Source organism: Urocampus carinirostris, chromosome 15 (genome assembly GCF_059441175.1).
Source record: "Urocampus carinirostris isolate Australia breed hairy pipefish chromosome 15, RoL_Ucar_1.0, whole genome shotgun sequence".
Taxonomy (NCBI): Eukaryota; Metazoa; Chordata; class Actinopteri; order Syngnathiformes; family Syngnathidae; genus Urocampus; species Urocampus carinirostris.
Genome location: NC_142363.1, coordinates 4697142 through 4718965, shown reverse-complemented (window position 1 = coordinate 4718965; position 21824 = coordinate 4697142). Strand labels below are relative to the sequence as shown.

At 38.9% G+C, this 21824-nt stretch overlaps 1 pseudogene; it reads right to left on the bottom strand.

The window, feature by feature from the left end:
- Positions 1–6671: 6671 nt before the first annotated feature.
- Positions 6672–6793, bottom strand: LOC148351370 (U2 spliceosomal RNA; annotated as a pseudogene).
- Positions 6794–21824: the final 15031 nt, after the last annotated feature.

Sequence of the window (21824 nt, the reverse complement as noted above, 5' to 3'; positions counted from 1 at the left end):
TGGTCTGATGAGACAAAGATTGAACTCTTTGGTGTGAATGCCAGGCGCCATGTTTGGAGGAAACCAGGCACCGCTCATCACCAGGCCAATACCATCCCTACAGTGCAGCATGGTGGTGGCAGCATCATGCTGTGGGGATGTTTTTCAGCAGCAGGAACTGGCAGACTAGTCAGGATAGAAGGAAAAATGAATGCAGCAATATATAGAGATATCCTGGATGAAAACCTGCTCCAGAGCGCTCTTGACCTCAGGCTGGGGCGAAGGTTCATTTTTCAGCAGGACAACGACCCAAAGCACACAGCCAAGATCTCAAAAGATTGGCTTCAGAACCACTCCGTGAATGCCCTGGAGTGGCCCAGCCAGAGTCCAGACTTGAATCAGATCGAACATCTCTGGAGAGATCTGAAAATGGCTGTGCACAAATGTCTCCCATCCAACCTGATTGAGGTTGAGACTTATTGCAAAGAAGAATGGGCAAAACTGCCTAAAGATAGGTGTGCTCAACTTGTGGGATCATATTCAAAAAGACTTGAGGCTGTATTTGCTGCCAAAGGTGGATCAACAAAGTATTAAGCAAAGGCTGTGAATACTTACAGTATGTAAATGTGATTTCTTAGTTTTCTATTTTTAATAAATTCAAAAAAAGTAAAAAAACACTTTTTCACATTGTCATAATGGAGTATTTTGTGTAGAATTTTGAGATAAGAGATTAAATTAATACAATTTGGAATGAGGCTGTAACATAAAAAATGTGGAAAAAGTGAAGCGCTGTGAATACTTTCCGGATGCACTGTATATATAGATGTATATATGCAGGGTTGGGTAGGGTTAATTTAACTGGATTAGTTTCAATTACTTTTGGATTACTCCAATACCAAATATGCTAATAAAAGACAAACGAAACTAAATATGAATAAAATTACTAAATTTTGTGCAGGCTTGGGGAGTAACAGAATACATGGAACGGCAAAAATTATGTTGGCAAGCTGTTTGGATTTCTTTTAATTTTGTTTCTGTCGCATTTTATGTTAGTTTTGCCGGAGATCAAAGAGATCAAAGCCAGGAGAGAAAGCTTACCATGTGTTGTGAGTCATAATTTTATTCATTTGACAGTTTCTTTTGTCTTTTATTAGCATATTTGGTATTCGAGTAATCCAAAAGTAAATGAAAGTAATCCAGTTAAAGTAACCCTACCCATCCATGTATATATGACATATAACAGATACTGTATATATAAACTCTCTTTTTGAAGCCTGGCTTCCTGGCTGCCTGGTGCAATTTCTTAAGCCTCATAGAAATCCACAATAGGGTGTCTTAGAGAAATGGAAATATTGTGAATAGCTTCACGCTGATTATATTGCTTTGTATTTGTCACGGCGTCCATATGGACACCGGACTTTGGTGGGGTTTAGGTTTCTGCTTTGCTTCTTTGGGATCCCCGCTAAAAAGTCGTTGTCCAATGGCACACACATGAAGGTCGTTTTGCATTTTCCGCCCTCTGCCACCTCCCCAGAGGACAGGGGGGGAAAAAACACATCTCCCTGGCTAAGCCTGCCAAAGGCATTTGGGATAAGCAAATTAAATTTCATTCCTGTGCGTGAAAAAGAATCCACGGTGTCTTTGCCTCTTGGTTGCGCATTCGACTCACATTCATTTCAATTCAGATTTATTAATCCCATTGGAGGAAATTGATTTCAAAGCCAGAAAAGTGCCTCAGACAACAAGATAAGCAGCAGGAAAATTGAGCAGAGTTTACTGAGAGTGAGCTAGATGAATTGAAAATGTGATTGTGTTGTCTCTTTCCTATTTCAAGGGGTAATCCAAACGTATTAAAGGTGAATTAATTGTTGGTTTAAAAAAATGAAGAATTTATGAAATTTGAAATTGTGATTGTGTTGTCTCTTTTCTATGTTCAATGGGTAATCAAAATGTTTAAAAGGTAAATTAGTTGTTGGTTTGAAAAGAAGATTTAAGAAGATTTTATTTAAAGCACCATTCCATAAAGAAGTCTGTTTTTTTTAAAAAGTCTTCAGGGAAATTCAGAAGGTGCATCTCCGAAGTCAGGTCAGAAGGCGGATTTACAGGGCATAGACCGGTGTAGCAATATCAGAGGAGGGACACAGGACATATGCCGCCGGAACAAGGACGTAGGGATCCCACAGGAACATGTGACACCAAAATAAGGTCGTAGCACGGATTCAGGAGGTGCATAGAAGAAGCCAGGTCAGAAGGATGGCATATGACTTGCACCACCTGGGACCCTTTCTAAAATGTTGACAACGGTATTTGTCTAACTGAACAGATAAGTGGTTCATTACCATTTTCAAATGCTGCATCACATTCTCCAAAGTATTAATGGGACGGATTTCCTCTCCAACAATTGTATTCTTTATAAAATAGCATTGTATAAATTATCTGCTGTGTCCCTCTTAAATTGGGTCATACTGTAGTAGAGTAAATTGCTTGAAATTATGTCTATTTAATTCAGAATCTAATTCGCTGGTTACAGATTCAGCAGGTGGTGCCAACAGTTTTCTACCCAAATGAATTCGACATAGCCTCATATTGTCGCTATTGTTTATCATACATACTTACGGGAGCCATATCCCTCTAGTGGAAGGTGGCTAGAGTCAAGAACACATTCCTGACTCTTTCTGGGAGATTGATACAGAGGAGGGGGTTCCCAGCCCCTTCTCTCAACCCAACGGATGTGTTGGGAGTCATTAGGTGACCAACCCCCCAATTTCAACCCCTAATGCCGAGCGCCATGCAGGGAGGCAATGAGTACCAATGTTGTAAGTCTTAGGTATGACTCGGCCGAGGCTTGAACCAGCAACCTCCCAGTCTCGGGCCGGGCGCCCTACCCCCAAGGCCACCAAGCTGGTATATACGTTTATCATGAAGGAAGCAATTCTCTTAACATATTTTAATTTTAGCTTTATATTACCGATTTTCAGTTCATTGATACAGATGATGATTGATCAGTCCAGAAAGAAAATAGTAGCAACACATAGATAATTAATGCATGTGTTTGATACTAACAAACAACATTTATTTACATGACAAAGGAGAATTAAATCACACAAAATAAGAATATGACATTGTAGACACAAGCCTTCACAGTCTTAAAAAATGTAAATGGGGAAAGTAATTCGGTAGCAATAATACAATCATTGATCGATAAGCGTGGCTAAAACACTCAACTTATTTATATGATCAAGAACTTTTTTCATTACATTTTAGAAACGAAATATGATTTGCTCCTGCACCAAAACACTCCGTTGTAAAATAGTTTCTGGGTTTACCTCAAGGGAACCCAAAGGTGTCTTGTTGGAAGAGTTTGTTGAGAAAGATGGCGGACCAGAATTCGGCGACCTTCTGCCTATAGGTCTGGGCCATATTGAGTCTCTGCCTTCTGAAGAAACATAGGCCAGCCCATGCACTCCTAAGGTAGAAGCTCCGGTGAATTCCATGTCGGATAAACTTCTCCTGCAGCTGTCAAGAAGAGTACACCCAGTCTTCCATCTATCACTGCTAAAAACCAGTAGAGTCCAATCCTGTTAGCTCTGCGACTCCAGTCGCTTCTACACTTGCTGGATGGAGACCCCGTATAAGCAGTCAGGCAAATCCTGGATTCTTGGCGTCTCAGCCAGGTAGTTCAACACCTAGTCAGTTGTGAGGATTATGTGACTAGGGAGCAGCTGTGTACACATTCTTGGATCTCGCATATGTCCTTTCTTTGGGCTTTTTATTCCACTCATGCCTGAAAGCCAGTCTGTCCGGTAGCAGTCGTCTATTGGGAGGAAAGTGTCAATCTTGTGCCCTTTGTTCTGTTTGTTTGGGTTTCAGGTAGTTGGGTGTGTGTGTGTGTGGCTTTGGTTGGCATAGCTTTGGCCCATTACAATCAATAGACTATTAAACCCTGCGACATCGGGGTGCCAGCATCGGAGGGTTCTCCCTCTCTTTATGGCCAAGCCTGGTCATGATGATTGTGGTACCCATCCATTCATCCATCCATTATCTGCACCACTTATCCTCAGTGGGGTCGCGGGGGTGATGGAGCCCATCCCAGCTATCTTCCGGCAGTGGGCAGGGGACACCCTGAACTGGTTGCCAGCCAGTCGCAGGGCACACAGGGACAGACAATTCGATCGCTGATTCACACCTAGGGACAATTTGGCCCGGCCAATTAACCTGACATGCATGTTTTTGGAATGTGGGAGGAAACCGGAGTACCCGGAGGAAACCCATGCAAGCATGGGGAGAACATGCAAACTCCACACAGGAGGTTCGATCTCATGACCTCAGAACTGTGCCGCACATGTGCTAACCACTGCGCATTGTGGTACCTTTGCACCTTAATAGCTTAAAGTGTATGTAATTTTTGTCATATCGCTTTTTATTCTGTTGTTTTGTTAAGTCTTGCTTCTGATGAGCATTCAGTTTTCGACCTCGCCTTTTGCAGTTCCAGTTTGTTCTTCTGCAACTTCCTGGCTTTGATTATTATGTTCTATTGCACGACTTATTTTTGTAATAAATCCTACATTTGCAACTTCAGGTTTCTGTGATCTGCGTTTTTAGGATCTTTTTTCCTTTTTTTTTGTTATGCTGGTAATACTGCCAGCATAGCAGGTTGTTAACTGTATAATCTTTTTCAACTGTAAGTTACTATCACCACTATTTTTCGACCTTACTTGAGTAAAATTCGAATAATAAGCTGCAACCCTGCAGCTTATGCAACGAAGCGGCCAATTTATGCATTTTTTCTAATGGCTGCCATGGTTGCCGGAGCAGTATTAGTAAAAACGAGACACGCTGAATATATGTGTCACTAAAGACGTAAGTTCAATGTAACGTCACGCTTTCTGCATGAAAAAAACAAGCTTGAACAGGCCCTCGTCATGGGAAAAGTGGAGGGCTAACTACAAGGTGGGAATGGTTTTACGAGTCTGTTGTTTTGAAAATAGAAATAATGTGACAAAACAAACAGATTACATGGAGCAACATCCAACGAAGCAGAAATATTTAAGGATTTCTAGTTATCTGTCGGCATTATCAATATTTTACTGGCATCACATTTCTTTGCATACCGGCGGGCCAGAGAACGTTAAGGGGTTAAGGTACCGTATATTGTTAAAACTCTTTCTGTGTGCTGTCTTTCTTTGTAACTATATGTTTGATTGTGGGCACTTGCAACTTATAATCAGGTGCGGCTTTTGTATGTGCAGAATGTTTTTTCCTTTAAAAATGTACTGGGTGCGGTTTATCACCAGGTGTGCCTTATAGTGTGAATTCTACGGTATTTGTTTTCTCCCTTTAATTTAGAAAGAAAAAAAATGCTATTGCAATGCATCTTTGGCTATTTTAAATATTTGCACTGTGCATAGAATCGATTTTATGTTGCAAGTATTCGCGGTATATTTTATGAGCTGCTGAAAAAAGGTCGGCAGTGCTCGTATAGCACCCAAGCTTGAGTGTGAAAAAAACCTACAAAAATAGCTCACACGTATGATGCAGGCTCAGTTTTGTCCTTTTTTTCTCATGTTTTGTATGCCCTCCAGAAGTCATGAAAGGCTAGTTCATGGGGGTTTGTTGAGGACCATCCCAATCAAATAACATGTGGTGTGGACGTTTGAAGAATATTTTTTTCACTGTGCAGCCTTGGGTGCTTTTAGATCTTTTATTGTCCTGGTGGAGACCACATATATTTTTGGAGGGGTTTCGGATCCGTTTTGTCAGGACCAGAACAAAGATAGGACCCACTTGCGTGCGTTTCTCTTAGTTTTATTAGGAAGAAGGGAAAGGGTAGTATACACGATCCGTAGATCATTGATCATGGGGAGCAGGTTACTCGGAAGCGGAAGTGGTATTTCCGTGGCGAACCGAAGGCAGTGTCGAGAGCAAGGAAAAACAGATCGACCGGGACGGGGGGGAGCAAAAATGTAGTCAAGTTCAGAAAAGGAGTTGGAGCCAGGAATCAAAAAGGAATCACGACAGGAGAGAATCAGGGTCGAAAGGCTTGCCTAGCTTGAGCTAAGGTTCGCAGACGGACTGACAACGGGTGACAGGAAGACGGGGGTTTTATAAGAGACAAGCAGCCAATCAGCGTCCGAGACAGTTGGCGCCAAAGGAGCAGACTCAGGTGCCTCGCATCAGTGATCCTGACAAGTTTCAGTGGTACCCTACTAGTAGTTATCTTGGATTTGAGATTTGTTTTTTAATTTGATTTTTATTAGTTAGTTAACAGTAAGGCAATCAGTTGTGACATTTAGGTTAGGGTAAGGTGCTGTGTTATGGTTAGGGTTACATAAACTTTACTCAAGGGTTCAGACTGTACTGTGCTGTTGCATTGCAGACTATTTTATTTTTTCACCCATCACTTTCATGTCTAACCATATGTGTAACTCCAATCTTGTGCCTGGTACCACCTCCCCAACCCTTCCGATGGCATCTGATATAAGCAATCGTAGACAAAAAGTATCTATCTGTTCACCCATTGGAGGGGGGGGGGGGGGGGTGTTGTAAGGTTTATTGTTCTATATTCTTTATCGATTATCCATTATCCGTTATCGGTCAAATCATAATACGCTACAAAGCCAAGGGGCCGAGACACTTGCTCTCAGCCAAGAGGCTGAGTCAAGGTCCTAGCCACAGAGCCAAGCAGCGATCAGTGCGAATGCATCGTTCCCGGAGGTACTGCAATACCGAGCCAATGCGTGGAGTGGACAGAGCAAGCTCTTATTCCATCTCCCGATTGCAAAAATCAAATCGTTGTAGGTTCGCCTACAGCATTGCTGCAATTTGGTCAGGTTATCAAGGACCTGGCCTGACCGACACATGCCGACATATCTAGAATCTTGAACCACAGCTAACCGACACTTCTAGAATCACCCATTGGAGGAGGATGGATAACTACTTGCCTATAAAACTAAACTATTCTGCCTCTGTCTGGTCTTAGGCATTTATGAGGTTTATAGTCAACCTCTGAGTGCAGGTTTAGCAAGCCTTTAAAATGCAATACAATAGACGTTTTATCTTACCATTTAAAACAAAACCTGTTGACCCATTTATAACTAAAAGGGTTACGTACCTTTTAAAATCACCTTGCTATAACTCAAACTAGATACCACACCTTAAGTATTTTGTAGTATGGAAGTGGACATACACTCATGTTCAATAAACCCAAAGACCTGTAATGGTAACAATAATTTGATCTGTACGATTCAAAAATAAATAGTACATGCAATTTTTCTCATTTAATTTAGTTCTCTTTGAACTAGAAAAAAACATGTCAAAATATAGTTGATCCTTTTGCTATTTTTAGGTATTATTTTTCAGATTTTAGGTATTTTAGACACAACACTGTTCCTCATTTCAATAAACAGCAGAACCCCAATTTAACTTTTTTTGTCTTTATTCAAACAGTTCTTTGGATTGAAGGTGAATAAGTACAGTTCTGGTCAAAATAATAGCAGTGAACTATTTGCCCAATTGCACAGCCCTCGGGGCATTCCAATTGTGAATGCTGGGTCTTGTTTGTTTTATGAACATCTACTGCACCAACTGGAAACTTGACAATCATGTGACAATATAACAGGGGATATTCTGGTCAGTCATATTGCCATTATTTTGTACACCACTGTATTTGCTGATCATTGTGTGTCCGAAAACGTTAATTTTACCGTGTTCGGACTGTGACTCAAAGCAGCCTTTTCAGAGTGAAACTAACTGGTAAAATATCAATGCACCATTCACCCAAAGTATCATCATGTATCTCTGCTCCAAATGATATTTTGGAGCCAAATAGGTGCACCATGTGAGCCAGTAAACATAAAAGCATATTTGTCTCTTCTTGTTCCATGCAAAGTGAGCTCATGAAGCAGAGGCAGCTTTTCACGCTTAAGCCCAAAATTGTGATAAAACAACAGATGACTGCAAAAACAAAAGGAACTAACAGGCGTGACGTGCAAATAGAAAACCCAAGATAAGACAATTGAGCATTCTTTGTGCGTGCTTGTTCATGGGGTATGCTTGTTGATCCTAGTGCCTGTTGCACAATAACGTTTCATTTTCTTTTACGCTACTAGTCAGTGCCCTCTAGTGAGCAATAACAATAGTGACGATTTCTTTCTTCCCAGTCTACTTTTAATGTTTATTTTCTTTAGAGTTCAAATTATTAGCCTGAAGATATTTTCACACCATTAGGTGCCCCAATAGATGTTGTAGTATTCTGTCATACAACTGTAAACAAGTGTGAATAATCACAAGTAAGAATGAAATCAAAGTAACCAAAAAGCACCAAATTTTAAAAACGTGTTTATTTTTGTTAAATCGATCTTGTCTTGCCCCTTTCGGCTTTAATCTTGATCGTATTGGTCACTGGTAGGGAAAACATCCAGGTACATTTCTAAAATTGTCCCGGCAAACTAATTAATGTTATCCTCGATCATGCATTTATTTGGTAAATAAAATAAACTTGTTAACAAAAATTGTCTTTATTATTATACATAGTCTGTCTTGCTGTGAGTAAATAGGTGCTGCATTGTGTTTCAGGTTTTGTACAGGTGCTTGAAGGCCTTGAAAATGCTTGAATTATATTGTTGTATTTTTAAGGATTGAAAAACGCTTGATTTGTAGGTGTAATGCATGTAAATTCTTTGTTTGTTGCCATGTTTCACAGCAAGTTGCCGACGCTGCTCTCTAATCCCTTTGCCTTGCCATTGCATTTCTTCTTCCCTCGTGATTAAAGGCAGCTGCCATTAGTTTGCATTACCTTTTCTTATAAAGTGTCATCACACCCTTCAGGTCGCATCCGAGAGGACAGGTGCATGATACACCTAAACAGGGAATTTTCAAATGTGTATTAGCCCACAGTATGACTTATGGAAACTTTTTATGAGCCATGCAAAAATTTAAGGCATCATTTCCCAGTGGTAAATTGTAATGGGAAGACCTTACTGTAACTGAAAATGTAAGCTACGTATTAATGTCATTTTACCCAACACCTATATGCGGAGAGATTTCTCTAAAAAATATTTATACATGTGTCTTTCAGAACCACAAATATTTTTGCAATTTACTCAAGATCTAAAAATCATGTCTGAATTAATGCACACACAAGATTAAAAATCGCATATGTGAATCGCAGATATATTTATTGGTCTGCAAAACGGATTTCTTCTTTAAATGGTACTGGAGAAATTGAAAAAATTGGGTTCTAAAGTCCCTAAAACACGATTAAATTTGGCTATGAAAACGGCGTACGAACCCTGGTGTTTGTAATGTTATTTATCGCTTATTGAGGGGCGTTGCAATCATTAAAAATGGGAGCAATGCCCTGTGTTGACAGGTATGAGAGACCCCTGAACTAAACGTACCACGAGTTCTACACAGGTTAGTATTTAACTCCAACTTTAGTTTTTAAATATTTATTTGCCATTTTTCTTCTTCTAAGGCCATTTTAAAATGAAATGAAATGAAAGTCCTTTCTTGTGTTATGTAGGACATGGAGCTCCTGGGAGTCCACCAGTAATGCTACACCGTGACATTTTCCACAGCCATACGGGAGCTCGAGCAAGGAAAATGGGCTTCTTTTCACCAGGCTTTGTGACTAAAGGCTGAGATTAGACTTTTGAAAAGGGATCGCCGAGAGATCAATGATTCATCTCGCTTTATTACTACTATGCATAAGTCATGACCCGAGGGCTTCATTAGGCTCTTTTAAAGTTTTACATCTTATGAACAAATACAGAAGTGTCTCACCAAGTCAACGCAAACAGTAATGCGCCTTTGGTAAAGTTAAATTGCAAAGGTTGGTTAAGGTCGTGTTGATTTGCGTGGAGAATAATCTCAACTGGTGTCATCCGTCTAAAACAAGAGTCTACATTGTGAGGCCAGCAAGCACCAAGTAACCCCCTAGACAGGGGTCAGGCACCTTTATGACCCAAAGAGCCGTAATAGCAAAATATTTTTATTGTGTTTTATTTCCTATTTTAGAAAAAAGCCATACCATATAATTTAGGATAAAATCAAGCAAAATCGCCGAACCCGCGCTCCCGGCAAAGACTAATTGTCAGCACATTTTATTTCTCTGTGTGACGCTAGATGATTCGGTAAAATTTCTGAAAGAATAATAATGCCGAAGCCCGTGTCCCATATCAACAAATATAAACGTTTACAATTTTCTCCCTCCCTCAGTTACCTAAGATCAGGCTCATGGCCAATGAGGCCCATTTCAACCTTCATTTTTTTGTAAACAATAGTTTTTTAAGACAAGGTGCAAGCAGATCTTTTGTAAAAATGTCACAAAAACTGCAAACGAAAAGCGCAGTGTGAGAGAGGGGAGAGTTGTCTGTGTGTGGATAGCTTAGCGCACCCCTAACGCTTACCCAATCAAACTGCTCTGGGTGCTTGGCTAGCGTTTTGGGTAATTGTTCTGTGGGTTTTTATCATGAAGTGTCTCAACAGTGAACATACCAAAACGGTGTTGGTGTGATACCCTCAGTGTAAAGTGTAGTTAAGACTGTGCCCTTAATATACTGGACCAGACAGCTTGCATTATCAGTGTTGATTCGGCTATGAACACACCAATCTCAACAATAAGTTTATCAGACTTGGAACACTTTACAGTAAATTTGTAAACAGTAGCATTTTATCTCCGAGCCATAGGTACCCATTAAAAGAGCCACTTCTGGATGGTGAGCCTATAGGTTCCCAACCCCTGCCCTAAAGGCATCTGAATTGCCTACTGACTGGTTCTGAAAATAGCTCACCAGTGTTGGGTCGTAGTTATTTTCTAAGAAATTTGATTTCTTCCTGGCATGAGAAATCATTGACATGATTAGTGTCTTTAAATACAGTAATGCCTCATTTTTCGCATTCCAAATTGAACCCCAATAGTAAAAACCCGTGATGTAGAAACATTTATTTTTCCAATCAAATACTCTATTACCCATTGAAAGAAAAACACAAACCCTGTTTACCGGCTCAAGCATTTGTTCTACAAATAAAAGCACAGATTATAATTATTTCTATTGAGTGATGATGAGATGGGATTTGTTACATAAAATGCCTTGTTATAAAAATCTCCTAACATGACATGATTAATGTGAAAATTGTTTTGATTGTCAAGCGGACAGGACCACAATAAGCTCCGGCTTTTTCCTGAGAGCCCTTTTTTTCCTTCTGTTTTGTAATTCTTTTAATCAAAACTGTTGATTTTAAACGTATTATAATTTTGTATATGAAGAGCAGTGGAAAAAGAATTTAAAAAATTGACAACTCATATGCTGTTATAACTTCTATTACAAGAGTAATTGCATGACAATACAGTCACGTGCACGCAGAGATTCCGATAATAGTCAACAATATATTTCCGCCAACGCTTTTACGTGATGATGGGACAGTAACTGTAGCAGTAGGAGAAGGCTTAAAATGAAATTAGCATATAGTGACTATCACCTTTTGACACGCTCCCTGGAGACAGCTGCTGTCCCCGCTTTTATGTTGTGTCATCAATCGTGAGCTGTGAGGTCCACTCGCAGCAACAGAAAGGGGTCCTTGCATGCCCTCAAGACCTGCCCGATGATTTGTCGTACCTGTCGTCAACGGCATGTTCACCCCTTCACAAAAGAGGCTTCCAGTTCAGAAAGGTCGGACAAATCTGACTCTGGGCCATGGCACAATACTTATGGATAATGTGGAGTTTTTATTCAGTGTGCAATTCAGTAAAGCGGGAGATACACTTGAATATTTGGAAACTCTGGTACTCAAGAGCCTTAACACGTTTGCTAGTTTCCCTCATCTGACACAGCTACATCTAGTTAGCAAGCTGTTAACAACGGAAAACACCAATATGGCTCTGCAGCAGGAATATCAGAGACAAAAGGACGGAGAGCCGAATCAAAAGATTGAAAGAGCCTCACTGATCAATTGTTGAATATGAAAGAAGCTGGCAATGTTAGTTGCTACTGTTGTGCTTGTCGCAGCCAGCAACCCCTAAAGTATTGCTACACAATATTAAAGTGAAATGCTAAAGCTAAACATGTGCTCAGTGTAAACTGACAACAGCAAAAAGCCAGAATAAAAACTATAATCTATATAGTCTCTATTTTAGCAAACGTAGGCTAAGTTGACTTCCAATAAAGACAATAATGCCAATTTGTATCATTACCTCAACTAAAATATTTCTTCAATACAATTGGATTGTTACTTACCCAAAAACGAGAAGTATCCATTGAAAACAAATACATAATGATACATGCTGTGCGATACCATACTGTATCAAAATCATCTCAGGCGCCGTAGAAAACCTTCTTGTGGACCACATCTAGTCGGCAGGCCTTGACTTTGGAATAAAGTGCTCTAGAGCATTGTTTTTTTGGATGTACACATATATATATATATATATATATATATATATATATATATATATATATATATATATATATATATATATATATATATATATATATATATATACATATATATATATCCATCCATCCATCCATCCATTATCTGCACTGCTTATCCTCCAGTCGGGTAGCGGGGGTGCTGGAGCCCATACCAGCCATCTTCCCATCACCCATGACCTCAGAACTGTGCGGCGCAGTGGTTAGCGCGTGCCCGGCACAGTTCTGAGGTCATGGGTTCAAATCCAGCTACCAACCTTCCTGTGCAGAGTTTGCATGTTCTCCCCGTGCTTGCTCCGGTTTCCTCCCACATTCCAAAAATATGCATGTCAGGTTAATTGGCCAGTTTAAATCGTCCTTAGTTGTGAATGAGCGAGTGAGTTGTCTCTGTGTGTCCTGCGACTGGACAGCAACCAGTTCAAGGTCTCCCCTGCCCACTGCCCAAAATTAGCTGAAACGGGCTCCAGCACCCCCGTGACCCTACTGAGGATAATCGGTGCAGACAATGGATATATATATATATATATATATATATATATATATATATATATATATATATATATATATATATATATATATATATATATATATATATATATATACGTGTGAGTGTGTGCATTTTGGGTCAGGAAATTTCTAATTAGGAATAAGAGAGAACAAAAAAAGAAAAATAATTTACTACGGTCTCCGTACATTGGATTCCTCTTTGTGCCTTTAAGCAGCGATCTCTTGTGCCCTAATATTACAGACGGCCCCATTTAACATAGCAACACAGTATTATGAAATAAAAATTTACTTTTAAAGGTTTGTGCGTAAGTAACTATGATTAAGTAATTTCTGGTAATCTTCTGGTACAGTAATCACTCATTTTTCATGGGGGTTACATTGCAAAAACAACTTGAGATTCATGAAATACACTACAAAATACATGACAAAAGAAATGAGAAGAAGACAAAATGCACAATAAAATACACGACAAAATTTATGACAAAATGAATTACAACACAGCAAAACACACGACAAAATACAATAGATAACAAAATAAATACTGAAAAAAATAAATGACAAATAAATAACAAAACACATGAATTAATTAAATAGAAAATGATGTCAAATAGTTACATACTACTTGATTTGTGTGTTCATTTATTTTTTATACATAGATTTGTGGGTATTTATTCGTTCATTTATTCATTTATACATTTTTTTCTTCATACTGTATGTCAGAATCGGTCCTTCATAGAGATAAGCAAGTCAATTCTACCTCAGGGGAGTTAAAGTGACAAGGGAATATTACAATAAACTGGCGCCCTCTATTCTTGGAGATTGGTACTGGCACAAGGTGACACAAATTTGCTATGATAAAATGGGATTTACATTTATATTGAAGATGTAAATATTCCACCGATTTCTGGTTCTAAAAACATATTTCTGCTATGATAAAACCTTTGACGGTTTCTGCTTGTTTAAAAAGATGTATCGTTGCATCGTCGTGTACCTGCTTCTGGAGTCTACAGAAAAGTCAGCTGTGAATTTTTAAAGCATTCCGTGTTGGGCGTTTTTAACTTGGTGGGGCGGTGCTGCTGGACCATCAATTATGTAGCTCCCCTCTGTTTCTTAATTTCTCGTCTCACTGGTCGCGAGACATGAATTAATAACTTCATTTAATAAGCGATTCGTTTTTTTTGGTCTTGCTCCTGTCACAGGCCTATTAGCGAATTGTGTTTTTGGATGGCAGAAAAGTGTGCTGCAGTTATTTGCACTTATGGTGTGGACCTCGTTAAATGACGTAATTAATTATTTTGGGTAAGACACTAGCGTGCGGTTGTTAACCTGAAGTCTGTGTGCGCTGTTGCTTCCTTTCTTTTGTTGGTCGGTGACACAAGGAAGTAGTTCATGTGTATAAAGCTTCTATTACCAAACACAAAGTTACATGAAAACAGGCATGTCAAACTCAGTTTGGATTTGGGACCGGATTTATGTTCTCGGGTAGGCCGTATCAGTAAAAAATGTCGACCCCAAATATTAAGCTTTGTTTTTCAGAGCAGTAATCCCTCGTTTTTCGCAGTTAAACCCCTCGTAAAAAGTGAAACTCCTCGAAATAGGGAAGTCCCTTCATAAAAGCCTCCGAGGGTCAGACTTACCTCAAGTTCATGTCCTTAGCGACGGAGACAATACGATAAAATAATTATAAACCTACAAGTAAAAATAAAGAATACATAATTACAGTGGAATATTCATAATAAAAAGTACACTGAATTCAGAGGACTTCTCCTTTCAGTGTAATTAAAGGGATTTAAAGAGTGGTTGACTAGCTCCACACTAGCATCAGGTATCTTCAAGTTGAGCCAGAACTCCGTAAATTGTATCTCCATGTCATTCGTTTCATGGGTAATGGATGTGGTGGGATACAGGCTTGGCTTGGCTGCCTCGAAAGGGTTTTCATGGACCCGATAATCCAAGGACTACCCAATCGCAATCAACATTTCTTTCCGACTTTCTTCAGATTTGATTGACGGATTTCTTTTTTAAGTAGTATAAGAATTGTTTTTATTGTCATTGATATTGAAACATTGTATTCAACGGGATTAGACTTGGCACTCCAGGGTTAAACCTCTTCATACAAAGACTTTGAAAAGAAAAACTATAAAAGACTATCGGATGAATAGTCGAAAAAGGGCCACTAAAAGCTAGTTTTTGCTTTACTTTAGTTTGTTCTGGTGGCCACATTGATTTGTAGTTGTTTGCTTAAGATATTTAATGTATCAAAAGCATGAGTGGTACCTCTACTGTACTGAGTGTACACAAACACAATGTTTGAACATTAGTACTGCATTTAAATTAACAATGTGTAACATAAAATGTTGCTAATTCAAAAAACTGCTTATTCAAATTCTATAAAATCCATTGCACCCTGCATTTGATATTATCAACATAAATTGATATTAATAAAGGTTTACTGAACTGAGGCTTACTTTAATATGCACTGCGCATGAAAATATGATAAAAATGTTACGGGCACCTTTTGAATATTGACCTTGCAATTAAATGTTGTAGAATTCCAACCACGAGATGTTTCCTGGGGGTTGCCTACGGCTGCACCGTTGGACTAAAAGTTGAATTTGTGTTCTGCCGCACAATATGTCATTTCCAATGGGATGGTTTCATGCATTTATTGCTAATAACTCGGCCACCTATTACACACCCTGTCCTTGGCTCTTCCTATATGCTGTTCAACTCCAAATAAAAGCAATTTTAATGCCTTGGGAGTCATATTTTCTGTACTCGACGACAAGCAGAGGCTACGGTTAGCGCCTGAGCTCGTTTCCACACTCACCCAGTCGTGCTTCAATACTTAAATTACTTTCTAGATCAGTATTTTTTTCCCACAGACTTATTAACTATGAGTAGGCAATATTGTGAGTTTTGGTATTGATCAGATCCAAGTCAAATATATGGTTATATTGATCAATGTTGATCCCATACCGATACTTTTTGCTTTGAATTGTCATTTACATGAATAAAGAGCTCAAAGATTTTAGCCACAAAAAAACTTTCATATTTTATTAAATAGCTACATCGCAATCTTTGACAAATTAGATAGAGGTATTGCAATTTGAACTGTTTTAGAACAAAGGCAAAGAGACTCAAACTAAAAAGCCAGCAATATCAATGTCATCTAGAGAACTAAAATACATTCCACTGCACAAAGTGTTAAAGTACAAAGTCAGCAATGCAAATAAAGTGTCCATCATATCCCAGTTATGACAACAATGTTTCAGGTTTTGTTCAGGAACAGTAAGATATTTAAGTTGTGAGAATCTTGGGTGGCAGTTTAGAGCTAAAGAGACAAAGAGATAAACAGAGGAGATCAATGAAAAGTGGATACTTAAAAAAAGAAAAAAGAAAAAAAAAGGCAGAGAGCCCAGAATCATGGCCCGACTCGAACGTAATGATTGCCATCTTGGACTTTTGTACCGAAATTTAGGTCGGGTCGGGGTCAGGCTTCAACTTAAGATCTTACCTCTGTTTCTCTTCTACATGTTTGAAAGCCTACGATAGGTTAGCCTGACAATTTTCTTCTGTTGGCTAGCCTATATTGAGCCTCCTGTTTAAGTTGGAGCACTGGATATGGAAGTCCCACATTGCGTCTTGGCCTACGGCCAGGAGCTTTTAATGCTGTTTTGATCGTGTTTGAGGCAAATACGACGACAAGAATTGTGACGCATTCTCCCAGTTCGATGTCTGACCTCGTTCTTCATCCATTTCAGTCTTCAAAGCTTTCAAAATGAACATGGACTCTCCATAGTCTCTTTTGTAGTTTCATCATGGCTTTACTTTCTGCGATAACATTTGGCCTTTTTGACATTTTTCTCCCCTGGCAAAGCGTTCTTATGCTCTATTGTTATCACACCCACACAAGCCACAGGTTTTTGTGTGGCGTTTGTGCCTGTCAAATGGCCTACTAGCAATATTCTTGGCACCTTGCCTTTCCATCTCGTTGTTGACTGTGCAAAGCCTGCTTGATATTCATTAGCCTTTGCTTTTGTCTGTTACTGCAGTTCAACACGCATGGTTATTGGTTTTTACAGTAATGCATCTGTATTTATAAACAGTGCTTTTGTTTGCTAGATTCTTAAGCGTTGTAAGTTGATGTGTTTTCATGTTGATTTGATATGTATCGTAAAAAAATATTGATTAGGGATACAGTTCCTGTTAGCTTGCAGTTATCTGCTGGTGGGTGAAAAATATTGGTCCCAAAAATAAAGCTTTAATTTATCACCAGCATTTCTACTCCAAACAAAAGTTCGAGTTAGAAAAACGTAGAACACTTATAACATTTCCACTTAAAACTGTCTTGCACTGCTTGGAATGTGATATTTTCAAGTATTTAGGTTATTTTGAAAGATAACAGTTCGAATCTCAGTAAATGAATTTATAGTTTAGTAGACAATCAAAAAAAGGAGAAATGACATCAATGAATTTTTAACTTCCAATGAGAACAGGAGAGGACCAAACCCTCACATTAAAAATTCCAACCTGGTCTAAAAGCCTTCCCCAAAGCCCTCTGTTTTACTATATCTCCTAGGTTACAAAGCAGATCCACTCTAAAGGGTGTGGATATCAAAGACAAGCAACATGATTGGCTAGTCGTGACGATGATGTAAACAATTCATAATAGTCAAAACAACAGCAGCATGCAATAATAGTAAAATATAAGAAACTGGCATCCTATGCAATCTCCTTTGCACCTGTCCAATATAAAAACCAGAATTGTCAGGCGGGACGGAAGAAAAACTGAGATCACTTGCACTCGTTTCTTGTTTTTTATTGGAAGGAAGGAATGACAAGGCGTGATTCTTCGATCCGTTGTTTGACGGGATTGTCGAGGCTTGACAGGCGAGTGAAGGCTTGGCGGGAATGGTCGTGGACAGGCGTAATCGTCGTGTTGTTGCTCGGGGCTGGAGAGGAAGGGCGTCGTCGTGTTCGGAAGAGAGATCAGGAGTCAGGCGGGTAGGGCAGGTCGTAGGCAAATTTGGAAACGGGTCGGCAACGGAGATCAGGTAGAAAAACAGGAGGCAGGCAAAGAGTCGGAGGTAGGGGCTTTCTGAGCAGATGGCAACAGATCGCATGGTACAATCAGACAACTTGTTTCCGGAAGCTGAGGATTTAAATGGACAGGGTGCGCCAATCAGCTGTCCTGGCTGTTGGCGCCAAATCCTGAGCACAGGTGTTCCCGATCCGGGTGATTGTGACAAGAAAAAACTTATCAATAACTATGAGTTAAACAATACTTGAAATTATTAAATTATTTTCTATATAATAAAAGCAGAAGCTCAGGAGGAAGAGTGCTCATACAAGTGTGGGGCGGCAGTAGCTCAGGAGGTTGAGCGATCGTTTTAGGATTAAGGGATCCCAGTTCGAATCCCGGCTTGTCCGTGTTCCATGTCGAAGTGTCCTTGGGTAAAACATTGAACCCCCAATTACCCCCAATAAGCAGGTTAGCGCCTTACATGGCTGCACAGATCACGGCCGCTATTGGGAAATGTGAAGCACAATGTAAAGCGCTTTGGGAAGTCATTGACTTGAAAAGCGCTATATAAATGCAGATCATTTCATTTCATTTGACCTAAATGTCGCAGGTTAATGTCCTGGCTGACCCCATAAGTGTGAAATACAGTGTAAAAGCGCTTAGGGAGGTCTTTAGTGACTTGAAAAGCGCTATATAAATCCATAAGTCCATTTAACAAAATAGTCAATCTAGTTGAAAAACATTGTGCGAGTGCTAAGCCACCATAACCTTTTTTTTCATCCTGTCATCTAGTTTTTCGATAAAAAAATTATAACAGCGGAAAGGCAAAGCAGATGAAAACTGGCACCCTGGAAGACCAGATGCCAAAACATTTAGCTGACTTCAAGCTTTAAAGTTTGATGCTGAGTAGTTGAGTCTGTTACAATCCCGGCTGATTACAAGTTATGATTATTACTGTTTATAGATTTGTACACTGAATGATCACACTTCCCCAGGCTATGCTTGCTATGAGTTTCCATTTTTTCAAGTCACTATCTTGGATGATGTGTGGCTAGTGAAAGTATTGCCCCCCAAAATATCTTTTTGTCGTATTGCCACATTTCAGTCTTTAAACTACGAGCTGAAAATATTTTATACTTTTGCAAAGTACTGTATAAGCAACCAAATATTTAACAAACAAAGCACCTGTTAAAAAGGTCAAGTGAATTGAGTTTGTTCATTTTAATTTGTATCTTTTATTGATACAATGTGTGTTTGAAAAATATAAGGGTTTATTTCTATTTATTTTATATATGTAATTTGCATTCCTGGTGTCTCTCTTTGGAAGAAGCAGAGATTATTACAATAGAATGGTTGTAGTGTTGGTCAAAAGGGAAAGAAAGCAGCGAGGTGACCATATTCTGAACAACAAAGGCAATTAAAAATTACCAAATAGGCATTTTCTTTTAGAGTTTCAGTGAGTAACTTCTATTACAAGAGTAATTTCAGTGAGTGATTTTACTTCTGTTGATAAGTTTTGAAATTCTTATTCATGGGTTTGAACGTACGTGTTCAGAGACATCTCGCTAAATATGAAATGGGTCTCCTCAGTCCAAATGTTTTCCTACTCCGTAATGTTTTATTGAAAACCTTGCTTTCGTCCAAAAACGCGCACACACATTACTAAATATTAATGAATGTGTGGCTCTTGCAAAAGCATCTTAACCGAAATGCTTAAGGCGACTTACAAACTGAGAGGCGCTGTCGTGGTTTCAATATTGAGTGTACGATGTAGAACAGGGGTCTCGAACTCGCGGCCCTCGGTCCCTTAGGATGATAGTTTGAGGCCTCTGAAAAATAAAGAAAAAAGGAAAGGTATACAGAAAAAAAAAAAGGGTAAAGAAGAAAAGGGGGAAAAGAAAAGAAATGGGAAAAAGAAGAGAAGGGAAAAATAAAATAATAATAAAAAGAAAGGAAAACAGGAGAAAGAAGGGGAGAAATGGGAAGAGTGAAAAAATCAAGAGAAAAATAAAGGCAAAATGAAAAAGAAAGATAAAGAAAAGAAAAAGAGGAAAAAGAAAAAGGAAAGAATGAAAGGTAACAAATGAAATGAAAGATAAAATAAAGGTGAAAGGGGGAAAAAAAGATGAGGGGGAAGAAAAGAGGAGGTAAAAAAGAATAGGTCGAAAAACAAAAGAAATGTAAAAAGGAAAAGAAAAAGAAAAGGAAAAAGAAAAGTGGTTAAAAATGGAAAACATGAAGAAGAAATTAAGGAAAAAAGAAAGGGAAAAAAGAAGGGAAGAAAAGGTGGCAAAAATAAAATTGAATAAATCAACACATTTTACCAGCTCGGTGGCCTTTGGGGTATGACGCCCGCCCCGAGACTGGGAGGTTATGGTTCAAGCCTCGGATGTGTCATACCTAAGACTTTAAACATTGGTACCTGATGCCTCCCTGCTTCACGTTCAGCATTAGGGGTTGGAATTGGGGGTTTGGTCACCTAATGACTCCCAACACCTCAGTTGGGTTGAGTGAGTGGTCTGGGAATCCCCTCCTCTGTATCAATCTCCCAAAAAGAGCCAGAAATGACTCTAGCCACCTCCCACTAGCGGGATATGGCTGCGGTATATTAAAAAAAAAACACATTTTAGGCTGCAAGTTGCAACAGTTTATTGAAGTCTGGCAAGTTTAACACTAAACTAAATGAACGAACAAATACATAAATAAATTAATTAATTAATAATAAATAAATCACTCAAATCAAGTCACATGACAATCATCTCACTGTGGCTCTCATTTTGGTCCATAACAAGTGAACTGAGATTTCCATCAATACAATATATTGGCGCTGTCAAAAGCTCATGGATATTCCTTAATTGTCATCTAATTATGGTTTCCAGACTTGATGAAACACTGACTCAGCATAAATTCCAGCCGCCTACCAATCTATAATTTATTCAAATCAAAGTTTCCATTTTCCATTTTATTTTTTATGAGGTTTTAGAAATAAGTCACACTTTGACTTGATTTAATTCCTTAATCACCCTGTAAAATAATTGCCGAACATAAATTCATGTTGAACGTGCACAATTGGACCAAATTAAATGTAGCGTGTTAGGCTTGCGGTATTTTAAAGATGATTTTCTACATCTGGGTTCTCAAACTCAGTTCACCTGGGGGCCGTCGGATATATGGTCGAAGTAAACATTTCACTGTTCTCAGATATTTCTAAAAAAAAAATCCCTTTCCAAAAAGATCTTTTTTTTTAAAAAAAACATGAAGAATTCATATGAAAATGAATCAACCAGTAACAAATAATCCATGTTCAGCTAGGGCTGTACTTAAAAAGACACTGGGAGTTATTCAGTGCTTCCTATTGGGGAAAGGGAAATGTTATTTATTTAAAAAAGACTAATAATCAGCAAAAATAGATGAACTATCATAAAGAATTCCTAGCGAAGGTATTGAGAACTTTTGGTCATTTTGCCACATTTCATTTTTCAATATACAACAGAAAAACTGAAAAGTAGGTGTTGAAAAAATGTGCCTCCTGTTCTCTCAGCTCAGCTAACTGAATCCAGAAGTTTCCTAATGAATTCTGAATGATGTCGACCTAAATGACTAACGATGACATTAAATTAAGTCTCAGTTTTTTAAATGCACCTGCTCAGCGATTCGCTCGGAGGTCTGTAAAATCAGACACTGGAGAACAGACAGCATTATAAAGAACACAAAACACAGCAGGCTGTCATGATTACCCAAGTGGAGTCACCTGGGGTAATCATGAGGCGCGCTGGAATGTGCTTCCTGATTGGTCAATGCTCCCCTTTTAAACGCGTTACGCGGAGAACTCTTGGTCGGAGGATACTTTTTACCCCTTTGACTTGCTTGATTTCCTGTGT